Here is a 23,202-nt window from a genome sequence, read left to right as displayed (position 1 = left end):
CAGTTGTTATCTTGAGTGGTCCACGGTTTTGACCAAGAGTTGTATAGCTTTGTGGGGAAGTCATGTTGAGTGGTAGACTCAAGGTTGAGAGGCATTGTCTAATGGGCTTGGGCTTGCCAGAGGAGGGGTGTTGGAAGGATCCATTGTTGGATATCTGACACTCAGACTGTAGTCCCTGGACCATTATCTGTGCCCTCTAAGAGATCACTAGACAAGAATACAGAGCCTTGGGCTCCACTGGAAGCCCCAGTCACAGTCCACATGCTTCACAATGTCCTTTATTGATTTATGTGCAGCTTGCAAATGGAGATGCTCTTGTTTAAAGTGTTGTGATTGCAAAGTGCCACCATGAACGCCTGTGTAGTTGAGCTGATTCGTGGGCATAGTGTGCCACAGCATAGTGCTTAGTGGTAGGGAATTGCCCCAGTTTACAGAGTGCTTACTTTATACTAAACAGTTTGTTGTGTACTTTTCATAGAGTTTCTTAGTATTCTAGTAACCCTTTGAGGTAGAGAGTTTGTGTCTCTATTATAGAAATGACAGTGTTGAACAGTGGAAGGTTCTTGTGTTGTTGAAAGTTAAATCTCTCTGATTCCAATGATGGTTCGTCTGATTCTGGTTTGATGCTCAAAGTTTCCACAGTGGTGCTAAGCTGTGAGCTGTTTGTTTGTCAGTGTGTTACAGGGGACAGCAAAATTTGAATTCCAGCACAAAGCAATGCCAATGTGTTCTGAAAAACAAACTTTATTTCAGTGATAAAAATCATCTTGAGCCTTCTGTTGACTGCTGCATACTTTTCTTAAGTGCATCAACCTAAGGTGCTTAGGTTGGAGCTAGCATGCTAGTATAGAGGTTAAGAACTCTTGCTGCTCTTACAGAGGACCTGAGTTCAGTTCCCAGCACTACTGTCCGGTGCCTCACAGCTGCCTATAAGTCCAGTTCCAGTGGAATCTGATACCCTTTTCTAGCCTCCAAGGCCACCTGCACACATAGATGAAAATAAATCTATATATTTTTAAATTTTTTCTTACATAATTTATTCAGATTACATCTCAGCTGTTATCCCCTCACTTGTATCTTTCCATTTCCCCTCCCTCCTTCTTTCATCCTATTCCCCTCTGCTAGGTCTGTGACAGAAAGGGGCCTTGTCCACCACTATAAGATCACAGCCTATCAGGTCTCTTCCTGGTAGCCTGCTTACTCTTCCTCTGGTTGTCACCAGATCTCCCCACCAAGGGGAAGTGATCAAATAGGGAGCACTAGAGTTCATGTCCAAGTCAGTCCCTTCTCTTAACACAATTGTGGAGAATGTGGTGTCCATAGGCTAGATCTGAATAGGGTTCTAGGTTTACTGCATGTGTTGTCCTTTGTTGATACAGTAGTTTGAGCTGACCAGCCTGGGTCCAGATCCGGCAGCCTTAATGGTCTTCTTGTACGTTTCTAGGACCCTCTGGATCCTTCTATTTTCCCATCCTTCCTTACCTCTTACACCTAGAGTCTCAATAGGAAGTCCCAATATCTATCCCAATCTCCTGCTAAGTGAAGACTTTCAGGGGACATCTCTGTTGGGCTAGTGTTCAATTATGAGTATATACCATATGTATCTTTCTGGGTCTGGGTTAACTCACTCAGGATGATCATCTCTAGTTCCATCCATTTGCCTGCAAATTTCAGGATTTTCTTGTTTTTAATGGCTGAGTAGTATTCCATACTGTAAATGTATCAAAGTTTCTTTATCTATTCTTTGACTGAGGGAAACCCAGGTTGTTTCCAGGTTCTGGCTATTATGAATAAGGCTGCTATAAACATAGTTAAGCATATGTCCTTGTTGTGTGGTGGAGTATCTTTTGGGTATATTCCAAGGAGTGGAATAGCTGGATCTTGAGGTAGCCCTATTCCCAGTTTTCTGAGAAAGAGCCAGATTTATTTCCAAAGTGGTTATACAAGTTTGTACTCCCACCAGCAATGAAGGAGTGTTCCCCTTTCTCCATATCCTCATCAGCATGTTCTGTCCCTTGAGTTTTTGATCTTAACTATTCTGATGGGTGTAAGATGGAAGCTCAGAGTTGTTTTGATTTGCATTTCTCTGACGACTAAGGACACATTTCTTTAGTGTTTCTCAGCCATGCGATATGCTTCTGTTGAGAATTCTCTGTTTAGTTCTGAATCTCCTTTCTTAATTGGGTTATTTGGTTGGGTTGTGAGCTCTTAATATATTTTGGATATTAGCCCTTTGTCAGATGTAGGGTTGGTGAAGGTCTTTTCCCGGTCTGTAGGTCGTTCCTTGCTTTTTTCTGTCAACAATGTCTTCTGCCTTACAGAAGCTTCTGAGCCTCATGAGGTCTCATTTATTAATTGTTGACTTTAGAGCTCGTTGGAATTCTTTTCAGGAAGTTGTCTCCTGTGCCAATGAGTTCAAGGTTCTTCCCCACTTTTTCTTCTAACAGATTTAGTGTGTCTGATTTTATGTTGAGGTCTTTAATCCACTTAGACTTGAGCATTGTGCATGGTGATAAATATGGATCTATTTTCATCTTTCTACATGTAGACATTCAGTTAGACCAGCACCATTTGTTGAAGATGCTATCCTTTTTCCATTGAATGAATTTGGCTTCTTTGTCAAGAATCAAGTGTCTGTATGTGTGTGGATTTACTTCTGGGTCTTCAGGTCGATTCGTTGGTCAACCAGCCTATATCTATGCTAGTACCATGCTGCTTTAATTACTGTTGCTCTATGGTACAGCTTGAGAATGAGTATGGAGATTGCTCCGGAGGCTCTTTTATTGTATAGTATTGTTTTAGCTTTTCTGAGTTTTTTTGTTTTTCTATATGAAATTGAGAATTGATCTTTCAATGTCTTTTAAAAATTGTTTTGGCATCTTGATATGGATTGCATTGAATCTCTATATTGCTTTAGATAAGATAGCCATTTTTACTATGTTAATTTCCCCGATCCATGAACAAGGAAGATCTTTCCGTCTTCTGATGTCATCTTTAATCTCTTTCTTCAGAGACTTGAAGTTTTTTTCAAACAAGTCTTTCACTTGCTTGATTAGAGTTATTCCTAGATACTTTATCTTGCTTGTGGCTATCGTGAAGGGTGTAGGTTCCCTAATTTCTTTATCAGCATGATTGTCATTTGTATACAGGAAGGCTACTGATTTTTTGAGTTAATTTTGTATCCAGCCACTTTGCTGAAGATGTTTATCAGCTGTAGGAGTTCTCTGGTGGAATTCTGGGGGTCACTTATGTACACTATCTTATAATATGCGAGTATGGATAATTTGGCTTCCTCTTTTCCCATTTCAATACCCTTGATCTCCTTTTGTTGTCTTATTGCTCTGGCTAGGACTTTAAGAACTATTTTGAAGATATATGGAGTGGGCAGCCTTGTCTGGTGCCTCATTTTAGAGGACTTTCCTTGAGTTTCTCTCCATTTAATTTGGTGTTGGCTATTGGCTTGCTGTATATAGCCTTTATTATATTTAGGTATAGCCTTGTATCCTTCATCTCTCCAAAACTTTAAACATGGTTGTTGGATTTGGTCAACTGCTTTTTCGGGATCTAAGGAGATATTTTGTGGTTTTTTCTTTCAGTTTGTTTATATGATGGATTATACTGATGGATTTCCATATATTGAAACATCCCTGCATGCCTGGAATGAAGCCTACTTGGTCATGGTGAATGATATTTTTGATGTGCTCTTGGATTCGGTTTGCAAGTATTTTATTGAGTATTTTTGCATCAATGCTCATAAAAGAAATTGCTCTGAAATTCTCTTTCTTTGTTGGATCTTTGTGTGGTTTAGGTATCAGGGGGACTGCGGCCTCATAGAAGGAGTTTGGTAATGTTCCATCCATTTCTATTTTGTGGAGTAGCTTAAAGAGTATCGGTATTAGCTCTTCTTTGAAGGTCGGATAGAATTCTGCTATGAAACCATCTGGCCCTGGGCATTTTTTTGGTTGGGAGAATTTTAATGACAGCTTCTATTACTGTAGGAGAAATAGGACTGTTTAATTTGTTTATCTGATCTTGATTCAACTTTGCCTAATGTAAATAATCAAGAAAATTGTTCTTTTCCATTAGAATTTTGTGGCATATAAGCCTTTGAAGTAGGACCTTATGATTCTTTGTATTTCTTCAGTGTCTGTTATTATTTCTCCCTTTTCATTTTGTTTATTTGGATAGTGTATCTCTGCCTTATAGTTAGTTTGGCTAACAGTTTTTTGATTTCCTCAAAGAACCTGGTTTTATTGATTCTTTGAATTGTTCTCTTTGTTTCTAATTTATTGATTTCAGCCCTGAGTTTGATTATTTCCAGCAATGTACTCCTCTTGGGTGTTTCTGCTCCTTTTTTCCCCAGGGCTTCTCTGCTGAGAAGTAGGGTGTAATCCTGATAGGTTTGCCATTATACGTTACTTGGCTCTTTTTCCTTGCTGCTTTTAATATTTTTTCTTTGTTCTGTACATTTTGTGTTTTTATTTTTATATGATGGGAAGATTTTCTTTTCTGGTCTATTCTATTTGGTGTTCTGTAGGCCTCTTGTATGTTTATATGCATCTCCTTTAAATTGGGGAAATTTTCTTCTATGATTTTGTTGAAAATATTTTCTTTGTCTTGGAGCATTGCATCTTCTCTTTGCTCAATGCCTATTATCCTCAGGTTTCATCTTTTCATTGTGTCCTTGATTTCTCGGATATTTTGTGTCAGTAATTTTTCATATTTAGCATTTTCTTTGATGGTTGTTTCAAGTTCTACCATTGTATCTTCTACTCCCAAGATTCGTTTCTCCATCTCTTAAATTCTGTTAGAGAAGTTTGCCTCTTCATTACTTTCTTGCTTCTCTAAGTTCTCTCATTCCCTGCTTTGTTCTGTCTGTGCTTTTATCATTGTTTCCATTTTTATCCTCAGATCTTGAAGTGTTTTATTGATTTCCTTCATCTGATTGTTTGTATTTTCCTTAATTTCTTCCAGTGCCTCCCTATAGGCCTCTTTAATGTCTTCAACCTGTTTTGCTGTATCTCCCTGCATTTGTTTATAGATTTTATTAGTTTCTTCCATTATCATCTTCATTACTAAGGAATTGAGGTCATTTTCTTGTGTCAATTGTGTTTGAGTTCTCAGGGCTGCTCTCTTTGGGATAGGTGGGATCTGGAAATGCCATATGGTTTTGGTTTTTGTTGTTTGTGTTTTTACACTGGCCTTTAGTCATTTTGTTTTCTGATGTTGGGAAGTAGTTTCTTCTATCCTTCCCTGGGACAGGCACGTGGTCTGGTTTCAGCTTCAGGGGACTTTACTCCACACCCAGGGCTCCCCACTGGGTCAGCAGAGGCTGGTGCTGGTGCTCCGCAGCCTAAGGATCAGTTCGAGGAAGTGTAGTTAAAACAGGTTATCCCGTCTTTGGCTGAGCTTTAAAAACCCTGCCCTCAGGCACTGGGGCTTTGCAGGCCTAGGCTCAGTCCACCCAAGAGTGCCAGAACCTGTAGGCTCAATTTTCTTAACAAATATATTTTATTACGAATTTATTAACTGAGAGTACCTCACTTATAACCCAACTAACCTAAACAATAGGAAAAGAAGATTAAAGAATACAATAATGAGACTGTAAGGATATCACTTCCGAGGAACAATTCTTCTGGCATAGTCAGCAGGATTTCTTCTGCTGGAACCTGGAGTAACCAGAACCCGGAACCTCAGCAAGAGCCTGGAACCCCGAAGCCTTCCCTTGAGAGTTCTCTTTAGGAGCGTCTCAAGTGGAACAGTGAACAGGCAAAACTTTCTCAAGTCTCCAAAGGTCCCGCTTCTTGTTTTTGGCTCATTTTTATACCTCCTCTCAAAATTTGTTCAAGGATGTTTTTCTGCTGGTGAATAACCAATCTCCCCCACATGGTGGTTTGACTTCTAAGGGGATAAACATCACCTGTTCTCTCTCACAAGTCTTTTCTCATCTCCCACTTGTGATCTAAACAAAAAACATGTTTCTCTCTCCTTCAGGAACCCCTGCTGGCTTGTGGGTGTTGGCTAGGAATCTGCCAGATCAGTCCAGGCTATGTGGCCTATGTTCAATTCCGCTTGAGGGAGCAGATACTGCCCCCTGGCCTGTGGGAGTTGTCTGGGTTTCTGCCAGATCTCTTCAGGCTGATTCAGTCCCATCTTGGTGCAGGTGGGCACTCCTGCTGGGTTGTGGCAGCTGGTCAGACTCCTGCAGAGCTTGTAAGAATGGCTCCCTGTGTTGCGGAGGGTGGCTAGTTTTCTACCGGACCCCTTCAGGCCCATTCATACCCTCCTGAGAGAACATGGGAGCCCCTGCTGAGCTGTGGTGGTTAGCTAGGCACCTGCCCCTGATCCATTCAGGCCAGATCAGTTCTCCCACGCATGCAGAACAGTCTGCTGGGATAGAGGTTTCTGCCGGATCCCTTCAGACCTTACCGCCTTAGATCAGTCAACCTGAATGTGCTGCTTTGGAGCTGTAGTTGGAAGGCATGTGGGCCCTGGGTTCCTGGGGTACTGACGGGCCCAGATCCACACTCTCGGGTCCCCCTGGGCCAGCCGGTTCTAATGCTGTGCCCCACAGACTGGTCAGAGAGAGAGAGAGAGAGAGAGAGAGAGAGAGAGAGAGACAGACAGAGAGACAGAGAGACACAGAGAGAGAGAGACAGAGAGAGAGAGACAGAGAGAGAGAGACAGAGAGAGAGAGAGAGAGACAGAGAGACAGAGACAGAGAGAGAGAGAGAGATAGACAGAGAGAGACAGAGAGTGCATGCTATGCTTGGCTGCGCCGGGCTTTGGATTTTGTGCTCATGTGTCTTGTCAGCCCTTGGAGCTTTCTTAGGACTCATGGGTCGTTCTGAGGTCAGAACCACCCGGTTTCCTGTGGTTTTTCCCAGTCCTGCAGCTCCAGGCTGGTGTTTTATCACGCACAGTTCAGTCTCTGATACTGAGTTCCTCATGTAGCAAAGGGCAGTGGATCCCAGGCAGTATGGGTCTAGACTCTGTGGGCTGGTTAGGTGGCCTGAGGTCGGACACAGCTGTGCTCTGCACTTCGTGGACCCCTGTCACCTAGGGCTCTTAAGGTCTTGAGGTCTGTAGCTCCTGGCCTGGTCCCTAGTCTCCGTCCTGCAGATCAGATACCCTGCGTGTTTGTTGCAGCCATCTTGGATCAAAAGTAAATCTATTAAAATAAGTAGGTAAACCTTTTATCCAAGCTTTTGGGAAGCAGAGGCAGGGGGATCTCTGAGTTTGGGGCCAGCCTGATCTATGGAGGGAGTTCTAGGACAGCAAGGACCACACAGAGAAGCCCTGTCTCAAAAACGAAAACAAGCAAGTAAAGAAACAAATAACCATATCGCTCCCCAAAATATCCCTAGGTAAAAGATTTTATTTTTATTGTTCTGTGGTCTCTGTTCTTTAAAGCTAATTATCTCCCACTTTAATGACAATTATTAGTAAAATAAAATTCAGTAATGATATTATTAATAGAATGTAGTAACACTGCTACCCAGTGATGCAATGAGATGTTCATCGAGCACCAGGAATTAGAAACACTGGTGATAATATCACCTCAGATGATACTGACAATTCAATTTTCTTTGGTATGCTTGTTTTTCCTTCGGTGGAATAGTTTTGTTTCATGGTCACTAGGAAGATGGCCCAGGTAGACTAGTTGGCTGTATTTATTAGACTGGCTTCACCATGTTGTACAATAATTTCTCTGATATTTGTCCTTTCTTTTCTGTTCCACTGAATTGAATTTGAGTATACTGGATGTCAGTTTTAGAACTGATCCCTGCAAAGCTAAAGGGATCAAGAACACAATATTAAATAACTTTTTATTTTTAATCTATGGACAGCTGGGAGCTAGGGAAAAAGAACAGAGTGGTTATTTATTTATTTATTTATTTATTTATTTAATGTTTTTGTGTTTGAGGCGAGAGGAAAAGGAGCGGACTCAGAGATGTGATTGTGTTTGCATCTTTGAAAAATTTTCTTTATTATGCAAAATAAAGAAATATCCCTGTACTTTCTTAAGTTTCCTATTAATGAGAATAAGGAAGCTAAGTTGCATGTGCTATTCAGAGCTGCCAGGGCCGAGCATGTTATATGCATATACCCAAGAGAAGTGGAAGGAATGGTATTCACCCTAGAAACACAGCTCGTTTGTGCTCACAGGCCCTGTGGTGGTGTTTATGATAATGCTAGTGTATCTTGTGGCAGTGTCCTATCAAGGAAATTATCCCTCTGATTCAATTCACTGTTTACAAAGCCTGAAAGACTTATTGTCCTTAGGGAAAAGGTGAAAGTACTCTTTCCTTACACACAGCTCCATAAACAGCTGTTGTTTCCGGAAGTTGTCTGATGCACAGGCCTTTTTGCAGTGGTGTACAGCCAGTGGCCACAGGTGGCCTGGGAGGGAGGGAGGAAGCTTGGTTTGAACTATTTGTCAATTTCTGTGATGGAATTATTCCTGCTACAGCCGGTTTTTACCAATTTGATGTCACGGAAGCTGGAGCAGGGAGAGTTGTGGAGAGTTACCATTTGTCTGCTGTGCAGGGTGCTTAGCAGCAGAAACCAGAAAGAAGCAAAAGGCAGGCATAACAAAGGCCATAAGGAAGGCAGGAATGGGCGTGGCTATAGGCCTTCACTTCCTGTGCTCCAGAGGCAGAGGCAAGAGGTCAGGTGTTGAAGGTTATTCTTAACTACATAGTGAGTTTGAGACTAGCTGGTGGAGGAAACAGGGATTGGGAAGGTGGAAGGTTTTGTGAAGAGATTTGTGTGTGTGTGTGTGTGTGTGTGTGTGTGTGTGTGTGTGTGTGTGTGTGTGAAGATGTCTAGTTTTATTCTGAAACTGTTAAGTTGTAGGTAAGTGGGGCGAAAGTCTTAGCTAAATAGAAGAAGTGGTTTAAATCCTGGTATTAAATCTCTGAGGAATAGCTGCCCAATTAGGTGATGTGCAGAGCAATCAGAATCACCTTTAGACCCAGTACTCAGGAGGCAGGGGAAGTGGATCTCTGTGACTTTGAGGCCAGTGTGGGCCAGGGCTAAGCATTGCGACCCTGTCTAGGGAAAAAAAAAAAAAAAAAAAAAAAAAAAAGAACCACTCTCTTAGAATCCTAGCAGTAGAGGTTTTGCAAGGTAAAGGGCAAGGCAGAGAGTTCTGTGTAATGGAGTGCTTGAGGGCTTGAGGCCCAGGTAAACAGAGCTCGCATCCACTTTGATACTATTTCTCATTTATTTATTTTTTATTTCTCCTTTTCCTGTAATTTATTTATAATGTGGGCTTTAGTTTTTAGGATTTTTTTGTGGTAGAAAATTCTTATAAATGTGAATAGCAGTATGAGATCCTTCATTTATGGAATTTATTAGCTTTAGAGAGCATCTATTGATGCCAAGATATGAGATTAAGATAGCGCTCCCACACTTTTCTCTTTTCCAATCTCTTGATCGTGGTCCTCATTTTTCATATTGGCAAGATGGTTAATGCTTTTATTTCTATGCTCAGAGTACTGTAGATTTTAGGCTTCCGGTTCATATTTCAATACATTACGCTGCAAAGACCAGAACAAAAGAAAACACAAACAAAGAGCACAGTGAAGAAGCTCTTGGCTGCTGGAAACCATGACAAAAGGGTGACTCCCTTAGACGGGAACTCTTGAGTGACCATCCAAATAAAGAGCAGGGCAGATGTGACCCAAAATGGCAGTGGTGGGGGAGAGCATGGGAATTCTTGTTTTAATGCCTTCTGTGGCCCGAACATTCTAAATGAATTCATGTTACTTTCACCAGAAGTTTTTAATACTGTTATGGCCTATATCCAGTCTTAGGGGACTCAGCTGCATCTTCCCAATAAAGAGTGACTGTGTGTGACCTCTCCTTTTTCAACTGGGTGCCCTCAGTAAGCAGGCTGAGAGCATATCTCAGCAAGCTAGAGCACTGCAGTACACACTTTACATATATCTCAAGATTCTCTGGTTTTCTTTTTTGATTCCCATGTGCCCTTGTGGGGAAAGTGGTTTCAATTTTACTTTACAGATTAAAAACAACCAAGATTCTGGGAAATTAGGCTGCCGGCTCAACATCCTGTATCTTCCCTAATAATTTCGTTTTAATTTTATATTTAAGTTATATATACTAAATATATTTATATAACTTAATTTTATAAACTTCATTATTTAAAAAAACCCTTGCAAATAAAAGAAAGCATCATAATACATCAGTGTTAACTAGACCAAAAGTCCATGCAACTCAGTGGATTTCTGTACAGTTAGAATAGGCACCCAGAATGGAAGCTTTGGAGCTTCACATTCAATTTTACACTTTAATATTGAATATATTCTATTCACTTATTTATCATCCAACACCAAAAAATACACGAGAGACTTAGTTCTAGAAAAACAATCAGCAGCTTTCTCGAAAACCAAAACCAAACCAACCAAACAAAAGTAAGACAGTCAGCTTTAGATTCTTTTTTATAACTTGGCACCACCTGTGTTCAGTGCTTCCCCATCCCCTACTATTTAGCATTTCTTGCTCTCTTTTCTTCCTTAATCATTTTAAAAATCAAATATATTTGCAAAATCTGGTCATGTTCTTCAAATAGAATATTGTGAATCAAAGATGTAATATTTGCTTCAAAAACTGAAAAGATAGCTTTTAAATTACTTTAAAAATAAAATTTAATATTTAAAAATTTGCAAGTAAAAAATTAGCTCACACCAAAATTAACCAGACCTAAAGTCTATACACATATCACTAGAATCCTGTATTGTTGGAATAGCCATTCTGAAGCTTCGGTGCTTCACCTTGGAGGTTTTTGTTGGTGGTGGTGGTGGTGGTGGTGGTATTTTGTTTGTTTCTGTTTTTGGTGGTGGATTAGTGTATAAAAGTAACATTTTGTTAGTTAAACTTATTACATGTATTCATATTAGAAAATTAGAGGAGTACCACTGGGTTAGAAAGTTTCAAATCTTAGTTTTTTTATATTTCTTTATTTTATTTGATGTAGTGTTTCACCTGTGTGTATGTATGTTTGTCATATGTGTGTCTTGTGCCCTAGGAGGTCAAAAGAAGACACTGGATCCCCTGGGACTGGAATTAGAAGTGGCTGTAAACCACCCTGTGGGTCCTAGGAAATGAGTCCTCTATACAAGCAACATATTCTCTTACCTGCTGAGCCATTTCTCCATCCCCATATTTAAGTTTTTTTAATGATAAAAAAGATGGTGTTGGGGCTGGAACTCAGGGACCTGGGCCTATTAAGCACACTCTGTTCTGTGGAACCTTACCCACACCATCAGAGACTTTAGTTTTTAAGGGAATATGAGTAGGGGAACCCCCTGGGTGGAATACTATATTCTTGGGTGAGTAAGACAGTTGACTGTGTTGTCACCCATGTGCTTGGAGTTCTAACCAATCTCAGTCTTCTTTCAGTGAGCATGGTAGCTGAGAGGGACTTGTGGGGGTGTTGTATGAGGACTGCAGGACTCTGGGGCTTGTGATAAGTGAAGGGCTTACAGTGGGCATCAGGTTTGACAAGTGGCTTCTCGGAGGTACTGTGACTCAGTGCCTTCGCTTTGAGTCCGCCAGCATGGGAGTGGTTGACATGCGCACATACGGGTGTGATTATTAGTGCTGTGTTTGGGTGGGTGACTTTAAAGTTCGCTTCTGACTTGGTGTCAGTACATATGCCGCCCACTCCGTGGCCTACTTCAGCTCAGTGTCCGTCTATGACATGTAACCTTCAGTGTCTGAGGATAACGGAGTGTCACAACTCAACCTCATGCCTACTGTGGCAACTGCAGAGTGTCTAAAGTAGATGTGCCAGTTCCCGTGGGCGCCATTATGAAGTGGTTGGTAGCTGTGATGGTTATTATTTACTATCGGGTTGGCAGGATCTAGAGTCATTTCTGGCTGTGCCTGTGAGGGACCTACCTTGGTTAGGTTGATTGAGATGGGAAGAGCCACCCATTCCCTGGGCTTGAGTCTTGAAGGCATAAAAAGGAGGATGCTAACTGGGCACCACCATTCGTTGCTCTCTTCTGCCTGACTGTGGACTCAGTGTGACTAGCCACCTGGAGCTCCTGTCACCATGGCTTTCCTGCCATGACTGAGTGCACTCTCAAACTGTGAGCAAAAATAATCCTTTAATCTGCGTTTGTCAGGTAATTTGACTGGTTCCTAAGATAGTAGTCACTGAGCATCTGCAGAGTTGGCTTTCTTTCCCTATGCCTGCGTTTAGGGTAAAAGGAAAAAAAAAAGGGGGGCGGGGATCAAAACACTTAGGCTTTGAAGTATTAGAAATGCAGAAATTGACCGTGCTGTTATTTCAGAGATATTGTTGCAAGTTGGGACATATGAGGGACCTAGTTCGGTGACTTTTCTAAGTGATTTGGAAGTTATCACAGTGTCTGCTTTGTGAACTAAAAGTTAGCAAGTGCAATCTAGAGATGGAAGCATTTCCCAAATCGGTACTCTAAAATACAGTTCTCTCTGAGTATTTTCAAATAAAGAGGCCCTTGATTAAATAAGTCTGGGATACAAAGCATAAAACATCCCATCTAATGGATTCAGCAATAACATGCAGTTATCACGCAGTAGAAATCTTGCAATATAGAAATCCATTTATATTTCTATAGGTTGATTGTGATAAAATTTGACCCAAAATATTGTTATGCATTATGGATTAACTGATACAGTTGGGGAATACTGACATTTTATTGTAAAGTTAGCACCTGTAGATAAGCCCATCTGGGAACTTGTATGTGTATATGCATTAGCATGCTAATGCAGCTTAGAATTGTATTCCTAAGGAGACTTACTTATTGGGCAAAATCCTCAACAATTTACTGTTCACAAGGGAAGTTAATTCTTGAGCTCCTTTTGGACTCGAGTTCAAATTATTTCTCTTTAGATCTGCACTACCAGAAACTTAGGGGTTTCAAAGTTTCACGTCCTCCCTGGCATTCTGGAGGCAGGGTAGATAGAGCATGAGCCTGGACGGAGATCAGCAGGCGGATCAGAAAGAGATTCTGAACAAGTTCCCCCATTTCCCTGTGTGCTGCACTGCAGACCCCTTTCTTGCAGGCCTAGATCTTGAGTGTCTCTTCAGGTAGAATGACTGTTTTGTTTTGTTTTTTAAGAATGCAGGTGTAGTTTTCAGGTTTCCCCTTGTAATGGACTCTAGTTTCTCTTCACGAGGCACTTCTGCTTCTGCTCCCGGCTGCTCCCTCTTTCCTAGGCAGTGTTCCTCGGCAGTCAGCTCTGTAAAAAGCGTTTTGCTCTGTTTGCCCTTCTGCTTAGTTGAAAGAGTCCCTCTAAGCCACTGTCTGTCTATTTTGTTGTGGCCAAGAGCAGTGTTTGCCCAGCCTCTCTGAGCTCAGTGACCGAGGGGTGGGACTTTTTTTTTGTTCCCTGTTGCCGTGGCTGCCTGTGTGGGCTTGCTCATCCAAGCCTCTTCTGTTCTGGAAGGAGAGAGAGCTTGTCCAGAGACTCTGACTGCTCTGGGTGCCGCACGCACCTGCCTCAGACATGCTATCAGAGGCTCATTTATGATTGGGTGACGCTTACTCTTCTTCAGGTAAGAAAGCATAAAAAAAAGTGGTGACGTGGATATTGGTAGCTTGGCTGGGAGCAGCTTTGATAAGTTATTCTATGCTCATCTGGTGAGCAGGTGCAAGCAGATGCTGTTTGTTTGTTTGTTTAATTTCATGAGCCACCCAAACCTCAGGGAGTACGTGATTATGGGTTATTTTCTTTGGTTTCTAATAAGAGAAATTTATGATAAATTTTAACAAAGTATATTAGAGACTATCATTTTCTGGTATATCTGACATTAATGTGATGCAGATTTATTTGTGATTGCTTATTGTAAAACTTTCCTGACTTTAACTGTAACTCTAGTAGCTTTTCTGTGAGGCACATATGGATGCCCTTTGCTTGACTGATGGGATTTTTCTGTGTATTATTGAACATTGTTGTGTGCAGCCCTGGGGGCGTATGGGAAATAGCAGTACACTGTGCTGAATTATTTTGTGAATATAAAAATACTCTGAGGAATAAGGTCCATTTTTTAAAACTGAAAACTCTCTACATAATGCTTCCTGTGATTATGTTAGTGTAGGACAAGAAAGCACAGGTGACATGACGTGCCTTTCATGTTGTAGGAATGTCCACAAAAGCCGACTTATTTTTGTCTGTTGTTCATAATTAATGAAGGTATGGGACAAAATGCCCCCATTTTTGGTTCAATTATATCAAGAGACATGTTTTTAAAGAAGCTTCTTTTATTGAGTAAGAGTGGAAATATACTTTCGATCAACTTGAAAATATATTTAGTCATTGGCTTGGAGACTTATTATTATACAAAATGTTTTTTTGTGGATATCATAGATAGTTATGAATGAAGGTGCCATGCTAAAGTATGGACACTAAAGATCACATGAAATAACTCGCACCAGATGATGTTAGGAAAGGGTTTCATGTTTTCATCCTTCGTGTTCTTAGAATCCTGGAAAGTGTGTAAACTGTAAAAAGTAACTTGTCTGGTTTTGTCTGTACCATGGCTAATCTTAGTTGCTTGAGCAAAACAGACTTTATTATAATGTTTCAGAAAAACCAAAACGTGCTCAAATAAGCTTGTGTGCTTTTATTTTTAAATAGTAAAAACACAACATTGTGAGAGAGTTTTTAAGGTTGCAGGAAGAACTGTTACAACTGGGTATCAAAGCTGGAAGGGGATAGTGGCCTGCGAACTCCAGTGACAAGTTTCCATTGGAGAAACATTGTCTATAATTACGCAGTAAAGAGCAAAAGGGTCTGCGTTCTGCAGATAACACCGAGTGTTACCAGGCTCGCTGCAGCGTATGAGATTGAGATTTTTCAAGACAGGGTCAGCAAGGGTTTATTTCAGCAGCTTCATCTATGTGTGGGCTTGGAGGATTAGGACAGAAGCATTACAGCAGCAGCAGCTAGCTGCCAGAGAAGACCATGGAGAGACAGGTGGGCAAGGCTCGATGATGCGTCCCTGTTTTTAATCATCCTGTCTGAAGATACAGCTGCCGGTGAGAGAGGACTTGTTACAGAGTCTGTCTGCAGATTTGCTGTCCGTTCGCTCCACGGCTTCTCACAGTCACCTCAGGTAAGAGTGAGATGTGGGGTGGTGCTGATGCCAGCTCAGGGACCCCACTTCTTCCAGCGAGAAACTATACCGTGAAAACCAATAATAATTGCCTAGAGTGTTATTGCCAATTTCATGGACACTGCCTGCTCCACACCAGGAAACGACAGCAGCTGTGGACAAGTGACTCTGAATATGATAGAGGTGAAGTAACAACTAGTGTCACCCGCCGTGAGTAATGGAGCCAGGGGGATGTGACTCAGAGCTATCTTTCTCAGCACTTGCCAGTTTGGGTGACCTCACTCAATGTTCAGATTAACTCTCCTTCAGCTGTCACGGCAGCCACCACCAAGTACTCACCCATTACCTCTGTGTCCCCATCACATTGTGTCCCACTCAGGAGCCCTTTCTATGTGTTGTTTGATTTGAGTTCAACACCCGACTCTTCAGAATCTCGCCTGGGCAGCCTGGCCTGCAGATGCCCCACTTCAGCTCCCTGTGACTGTGAATAAAGAGACTTTACCTATGGCAAGCTACTTTTTTTTTTCTTCCGACTACATAACATACAACTTTCCAATGTAATCAGCAAATTTGGGGCAGTTGATTTTTATTAAAAGCAAAGCAAAACGGAACCCCAAACCCCTTCAAGTCTCAACCTGTTATGTTTGTGCTTTGAGCTTTCAGCTTAAACCACTCTCTATCTAGGAGATAGCAGTGAGCTCCTGAAGGAGAAGTAATGGGCAGCTGGGTATTGGTGTGACATTTAGGCTCCTCAGTAATTACAGATCCTATTTCCTCCCTCAGCATTGTTTATGAAAAATTCAGACAGGCAGTAATTTGAAAGCCAATGACTCTATTGATTCTTAAAGTATGCAAAATAGTTGAAGAGTTAATTGTAAATATCAATGGGGAGGCCTGGTGGTAATCATATTCTCTTGAGCCATTTTTACGGCTGTCAGTTGGTGCGTCTGGAAAGCCAGGAAAAACATCCAGCTCACTGCCTCTCTTCTGTGAAGTGTCAGTAGGTGTATTCACCTCCTGGCACAGCCTGGGGTGTAGGTCGGCTTTCAGACAGACTGCTCCCAAGCAGAAAGCTCTGTTTCTGCAGACATCTTATCCATGGCATATTGTGTCTGTGTGCAGAAGTGTCTGTTGAAGGGAGAGTTCACTGATCCATTCGGACACTGAGAGCTGTGTGCACCCTCTGCTCTCCAGAAAAGAATTCTTTAGAAGTGCCAGGTGCCCATAGTTTTGTTAGCTACAGTGCAGCAGAAAGGCGATAGCCAAAGGGAACACTTTGTTGGTACCATAAAGTAATTCAGGGACTTCAATGTGTTCAAACAGCATTCTGTAAAAGGGTTCCAAGGCGTGTGTTGTTTTGCATGTGTAGGGCTGGGATTGCTCCTTTTCATGGGTATCTTCAGCACTCTGAGGGGAAGATGAGTCTCCTCTTCCATAAAGCCAGACAGCTGCTCCAGCAGCCACCTACTGTTTTCTGCTTTATTGGTGAAGACAGGGCTGAGAACAGTAGCTTGATTCAGCTCCTTTCAATGAGAAAAATCCATTGTACCTTGGGGCTCAGTCCTCAGAGGTTTCTTCAGGGTACTGTGTAGGTGTTTATAGTAACTTTCAAAGTTGCTTTTTCTCCTATAATGCTTGTTATTTTAGTTACCAGTGCGAGAATATCCTGGCAGTTTCTGAAAGTATATGTTTTTCTTATGCATTGAAACTGTCCCAATACTCAGCATTTACTTGTTAAAGTGTTTTCTTTAAACCCAGAGGATGATGGCATTTTTTAAAAAAGATAGTTATAGTTAGCTGTAATGTATAGTTAGCTACCTCTGGCAGAAAAATTCACATTTGTCCATCTGCTAAGTTCTCAGTTTACTATTGCTCTTTTCAGAGAGCAATTTCCATCAGTACTTGCTGGAACGAATTCTGACAAAAGTAACTGAGACATGCATGTTTTCTGACAAATAAATTTAGGTGATAAATCTGGTTTCTACTGTGTTTCTGACAGTATCCGACACTTACCATTATTTAAATATTTAGTGATGTTCTCGGAGGCCGCAGCTGCTTTCGTTTGTATATTCATATCTTATGTCACATGAAGTAGAGGATTATGGGAAATGGTGACCATTTCCCCTCTTTTCTAATTTTAAGCCCCAACGGAATAGAAAGAAGTACCAATTAATCTCTCGCATCTTGGTATGTGTTTGAGTGGGCTATAAATTTGATGGGACAAAAACACAGGATTTATGTAAGTTTTGTGTCTTCGGCCTCAACTGAAAATTCAAGATTTTAAGACAGAAGAGAAGTTCCTCAGCTGATTCTCTGCTGAGCATGTGGAGAATGCCCTCCCCACTCCCTATCTGTGTATATGCAGCCTACCTTAAATCCTAACCTTCCCGAAGGGTTCCTAACAGCTATAAATCCAGTTCCCCTTGCTCTCTTAGGGATGGCTCGTGTTGGTGTGTGCGCCTTTTGCATCACTCTTGAGTGCAGCTAGTGACTGTGAGCTACTCTCTAACTGTTGTGTGTGCTACGTCTAAGCTCTATTCCTTCTCAGTGATACTGTAGAGTCCCATGTGCAGGAACCTTGGCTCACCTTCCTTCTTCGATCCCTAACTTTCCCTGTGTAGTGGGTTAGAACCACTGTCTAGTTCCAACTGCTGGCCAGATGTCTCAATATTGAGAGAAGCCACTTGTCTTTTTGAGATAAGCCTAATTTCTTCTATCATCTTGCCTTAAGGATAGAATTAACAGAAGGATTATATCAAAGGAAGATTTTTTTCTTTAGTTTTCTTTTTCTCTTCATTTTTTTTCAAACTTATTTCCATGTGTCTGGCCATGTTTCAGTAATAGCCTTAACATTTAGCACTTTAATAATCTCTTCCAGCTGCAGGAACACAGTGGTTTTTCTAAAATAAATTCTAGAATGCCTTATAAAGCTGACTGGCTGCGTTGGTGACTTAGAGTGTAAGAAAAATCTGACATTTAGGTTCGGCGTTTCCAGGACTTGGGAACAGGTGATGAGGCACATTTGCTCGCAGTGCATCCAGCCCAGAAATTCAGGCGCCCAATCCACGGCTGAGCACTTGGCTTCGGCCAGGTACTTTGGGAGAGGAAAGCCGAGTCAGAGAAAGCCAGCGGACTGATTTATCTGTCTTTTGTTCCTTAGTCGGTATGAATCACACAAGGGGCTAACCCAATAAAGGAAACAAACCTCAGCAGTCAGTGTTTGGGGCGTGCTTTCTTGGATCTGCCCCGTGACTAGTTTCCAGTTTTATACACACAGATGTAACTCATCGTCTAGTGAATTAGACGATCCAGCGGAGCACAAGCACATGTTCTCCTGGGGGTGTGTTGCTCTTCAGTTCAACGGAACATCTGTAAGACTCCTGTAATCAGTTTGCTATTGATGCTGTAAGAAATCATCATAAACTGGATGGTTCGTGTTGTCAGCTTGATAGAGAAGCTTCTGGGAGCTGGGCCTCTGGATGTGCCCCTTGGGGGTTATCATGGTTACAATTAATTTCTGTGAGAAGACTATCTCAACTGTGGGTGGGAACACTCTCTAGGCAGGAGAGGCTAGACTGCATAAAACGGAGGGGGAGAGATAGAGAGATAGAGAGATAAAGAGAGAGAGAGAGAGAGAGAGAGAGAGACCTGAATACTAGAAACCATCCATTCATTGGTCCCTCTATTTGCTGACTGTGAATGTGAGGTGGCCAGCCCCTGCCCCCTTGAGTTCCCCACCACAGTGGAGTAAGTGTGCTTTGAACTGTGCTCTAAAGTGAACTCTTCTTTCTGCAGTTGCTTTGCCCATGTGTTTTGGGAAAGTTTCTGGGAAACAAACTGTGGCACGGCCTTACAGTTCCGGAGCTTGGAGTCTAAAATAGGCCTGCATGACTATATTTTTTTCTGGAGGTTCAAAGGGAGAATCAGCTCTCTGGCTGCTTCTGGAGCTCATGACTGCATTGCCCTGCCTCACTTCCATCCCTACATCCCCCTTTGAATTGCCTTCTTTCTTTTTCATTTGTGTTTTTAAATCCAGGACCCTAGCGGTCACATTGGCCCCCCTCAAAGATGTAGGACTCCTCTTGTATCTTAAAAACCTTCCTTCGGTCATGTGTGAAAAGTCCTCTTTTGCTGTAAGGTGGCATATTCATAGGTTTCAGGAATTAGTGTGTTGGTTGATGGGGGCAGGTTGGGGTGGAGAGCTACTAATTCTGCATCTCTCCATCCCTTCTTATTCTCATCGATGGAGAAGCATCTGACCTCCTCAGGCGGTGAACTCGGTTCCACTGGTATTGGTTGTTCATCCAGCAAATAAGCTGAGGATTATAGTAAGTGTGATTCTCTCCTTCACATTGCTGTATCTTTTGGTAAATCCTCTGTTTAAAAATGCAAACAATAAATGGATCTTTTTTATTAGCTTGACAACCCCTCTCTATCCTTCTTTTCCCCCTCATCCCTTCCATTTATTTGACATTGTCTTGTGTTTCAAGCCCATTTGACGGGGGGGGGGGGGTGTTGGTATTTATTTCATGCTGAAGCAAACTTATTAACATGCATCTCTTCCTCCTGGTTCTCTGTTGATCTCTCCACATCATCTCCTGTCCTCAGAGAACTTTCTTCTTCTCTTTTGAACTGTGACCTTCTTTCTTATTTTTCAGGCTTTTAATAAAGTCTTGTCTTTTTTCCTTCTAGTTTTCTCTTATCTTTGGCTTTGTCACTTGACACTGGAAAGTGATGTACAATTTGAAACATGACTCTGTCTTTCAGCAATAGAGCATAGAATACTTTTGCCATTAAAGAGCAACTAAAATAAGGTCAGAAAAATAGAGGTTGTATAAGCTAAGAATTGAGATGAACCCATTAATACAGAGGGTGCTTGAAAAAGTAACATCATACTTTTATTTAAGAGCTGTACTTTCTCTTAACACCTTTCCTTGTTTGTAACTGGGAGTATCATTGTTGGAATACATTAATTTAGCCTTCTTTTTACTTAATTTATGGGAATGACCACTCTACATCTGGGACATTGGCCCAGGAGACTAGGATGCCCTGTTGACTTTCAGTGTATGCTTCCCAAACCAGCAGTAAGAGGAGCACCTGGGGAAAGGCATATTATTCTGCTGGGCAGAGGCACTGGGGAGAGGGTCCTGAAAGCTCTGCTGTCAACAGCTCCACATGAGGTGAAGGAGAGTTGAGCTTCAGAAGCTCGGAGGGGCTGTATTGGCACAGGAGGAGCGAGGTCTGCATCGTTCTGGCCTCTTTCTCTTGGTCATTTGGTGCAATAACTAGCTCTCACAGCCTCCTGTCACTTCCAGTAAGCTGTGCTCTCCAAACACTTTCAGTTCCAACAAATGATGCTCTCAAGGCTTCTTAATTTCAATAAGCTGCTAGAAGTCACCTTACTAATTTGTGGAGGAAATAGTAATGTGAGTCCGCATCAGTGCAAAGTAGTCCTGCTGAGAGGAGCAGTTCCTTCCCAGCTTTTAAGCCTGGGTAGTTCCAGAGTAATTATAGATAGTGCTCTGCACAAGCCACCGTTTCATAGGCATCTCTAGTGGGCGGTGTCACACCCATTAGACACACTAAAGCCTATAAGTCATATTCTATATGAGAGATTATCTTCCTTCCCCCGCCTGATCACTCAAACTGAATTTCATAAATACCATGTAAGCCTGTATCCATATCCTATCAGATCATTTCTAATAGCATCTCCAAATGTGGTGAAAAGTTCACTGGACCATTTGGAAGTATTAGCATGATGGAGTGATACTTTACATTCAATAATATGCATCTGTTGTCAGTGTACATTTTACATTTCATGAGTCTCAACACATGTGTTCACCAGTGACACCATTGCCACAGTGATAATATTAGTTTTTTCTTTTTACTCCTGAGACTTTGTTTGAGCCCTCTTGCTGTACAACACTCCCAATTCATTGCTAGCCAACCACCAATTTGCTGACAGTTACTATAGATTTAATTTTGCTTTTGTTAAAAAGAATCATGTATTCTCTTTGACTGACTTTCTACCTTCATCCTTTTCCACAGTTCTTTTGTTTATAAAATAAAATTACTGAGTGATACTCATGTGCATATATCAGTTTATTTGCCTGTGTACAGACACACAAATGTCCAATTTTCTAACCTTAACCCCGCTCAAAGTCCTCATAGGCATCTTTGTACTTATTTATGCCTGGGTTTGTTTATTATTATTATTATGATGATCATGATGATGATAATGATGATGATGATGTTTTGGGGGGCAGGGTTTCTTTGTGTAGCCCTAGTTGTTCTGGGTTGCTTTGTAGACCAGACTGGCCTCAAATTCACATAGATCCTCCTGCCTCTGCCTCCCTGAGTGCTGGGATTACAGGTGTGAGTCACCATGCCCAGCTCTGGGTGTATTTTTATTTCTCTCGAGTAAATAGCTAAGGTCAGAATGGCTGGATCTCATATGCAGGTGCATTAGAAACTGCCAAGATGGGCTTCAAAATAGTTGGATTGCTTTGCATTTCCTCCCTCATTCTTTGGGCACTTCCACTGGGACATTTTTACATATTATGAGTTTAGACAAAATACAGTAGATTTAAGTTTATGCTTATAATGTGTATACTTAGATTTTTTGTGTGTGCAAGGCTACACAGAAGAAGTTGATGTGGGCATTGTTTATTATATTGTATGAAGAAGTATCAATTATACTATTTTGTACATTAATATAAAATTCCAATACATGAACATATACATAAGCCTCTTAATTAATATAAATGACACCCATGTTTCCTCTTAATATTCATCTACTTTAGTCTCTTACTGGCCATTATTAATAACTTAGTAGCAAACTTCTACAGAAAATCATGGAAACCCCAAATGAAGGAATTGTTATGAAAACCCTTCTCTCTCTGATAAAACAAACACAACCCTCATGCTTTGTGGCCTGTAAGGCCCGGTACCACAGTGTGCACAGTTTAAGAACCTGTGAGATGACTCAAGGGCAGAGGGCTGCAAATGAGGGCAACTGAGTGCTTGACTTCCTTTACTTCCTGTGCTCCTTGCGAAGATCAAATATCTGGCATGGGGCACCTTAAGACAGAGGGTTTATTTTGGCTCACAGTGGGGGGACAATACAGCTCTTCATGCCAGGGAAGCTGTGGGGACAGGAGGGTGAAGTGCCTGGTGACATTGCACCCACAGCCAAGAAGGACAGAAAGGACAGCAAATGTGGCATGGCTAGGAAACCTTCACGGGACTTCTCAGTGACCTTCTTCCTACCCAAGGTAGGTCCTACCCAAGGCCAGTCCCTAGCTGGGGACCAAGTGTTCACACCTGTGAGAGTGGCTGACGTTTCACATTCAAACTGTAATAGCAAGGAAAAGCAATCATACGGGGATATGGTTCAAAGAGTATCCGTCAAGACCTAGGGACCAAGTGAGCAATCCAATGAGAATGGAGCTTGTTTATATGCTATGCCATAGAGACTTCCTTATACACCATGGCGACACTGAGAAGGATGGGAAACATTTCAGGTAGGTGGGAAAGCTGCATACTGTAGAAGGCAGTGACTAATCCTGCTTCTCGGGTATGAAATGGAAAACCAGGGAACGGTTTAGGGGGGAAAAAACAGTAGGAAACAGGATTGCGGAGTAGTAATACAGTCTTCATCCATTCCTAAGGAATGCTGTCTCTGATGAATGGTGTTTCTGGATGCTAGGAACAAAGCATATGGCTAGGTGATTTGGTTTACAGCCTTTGTAAAGCACTGCTGCCCATCTGTGCTGTTGGTATACAGTTCAGTGACTCATCTCTTGGGTCCCAAATAGTAGCAGGATGAGGGGCAGAGTGTCTTCAAGAGAGGAAGTCTTTTCGACACATGAGTGTGTTGTCCTCCCCCCCACCAAACCAAATTTAGAACCCGTATGTGTCTCAAGCTCACATAGGTATGGATGTGGGTATGAGAGGGAAATGCGAGTTGAGCTTGCATTATAGCATGAAAGGCACTGTGAAGTTGGTGAAATTTTTTATTTTATTTTACAGGCTTTCAAAATGGCTTCAGGCATACCCGTAGGCACAGT

At 41.7% G+C, this 23,202-nt stretch overlaps 1 protein-coding gene across 13 annotated transcripts in view; it reads left to right on the top strand.

Moving 5' to 3' along the window:
• PLCB4 (phospholipase C beta 4) overlaps positions 1-23,202 on the top strand; it is a 370,866-nt gene that overhangs the window by 95,932 nt on the left and 251,732 nt on the right. Inside the window, exon 1 of one of the 13 annotated variants that reach the window (XM_084776852.1) lies at positions 13,554-13,573. The exons of the other annotated variants lie outside the window; for them this stretch is intronic. The gene's annotated coding sequence lies outside the window, so the exon portion shown is untranslated. Of the gene's footprint in view, positions 1-13,553; positions 13,574-23,202 lie in introns of those variants that run through there. 13 annotated transcript variants of the gene reach the window in all.

Source organism: Acomys minous, assembly GCF_964271855.1.
Source record: "Acomys minous genome assembly, chromosome: 3".
Classification (NCBI taxonomy): Eukaryota; Metazoa; Chordata; class Mammalia; order Rodentia; family Muridae; genus Acomys; species Acomys minous.
This window is presented reverse-complemented; position numbering and strand designations above follow the sequence as displayed.